This window comes from Buceros rhinoceros, unplaced genomic scaffold, assembly GCF_000710305.1.
Source record: "Buceros rhinoceros silvestris isolate BGI_N320 unplaced genomic scaffold, ASM71030v1 scaffold392, whole genome shotgun sequence".
NCBI lineage: Eukaryota > Metazoa > Chordata > Aves > Bucerotiformes > Bucerotidae > Buceros > Buceros rhinoceros.
The window spans coordinates 1-357 of record NW_010399231.1 but is presented as its reverse complement, the minus strand read 5'-3'; positions in this window follow the sequence as shown (position 1 = coordinate 357).

Genomic DNA, 357 nt, shown 5'->3' with positions numbered 1-357 from the left:
TGTCAGGACGGCTGCCAGTCTGAACTCTGGTCTTGCCGTGTGGGCCAAGCCCCCAGGGGAGTCCTGCTGGTCTCCCTGTGCTTCGTCTGATGCTTTGTGCCCTTGGTGAGAGGGGAGGACCCAGCCCTTGGGGGAAGGTGTAGCAGCAGCGCAGCCTGCACCGTCAGCTGGTCTGTGCAGAAGTCACAGGCTCCGTGGAAGTGTGACCTTCTAGGGGTGTCACCTGCAGGCCAGGAAACCGCCACCCCACAGCTGTGGTGTAGAAACCTGTCCTTTGGCACTGGTACAGGCTTTGTGCAGCGCTGTCCCTCAGCTCTTCAGTTCTATCCCCTCGCTGCCAGAAGGACACTGAGGGGC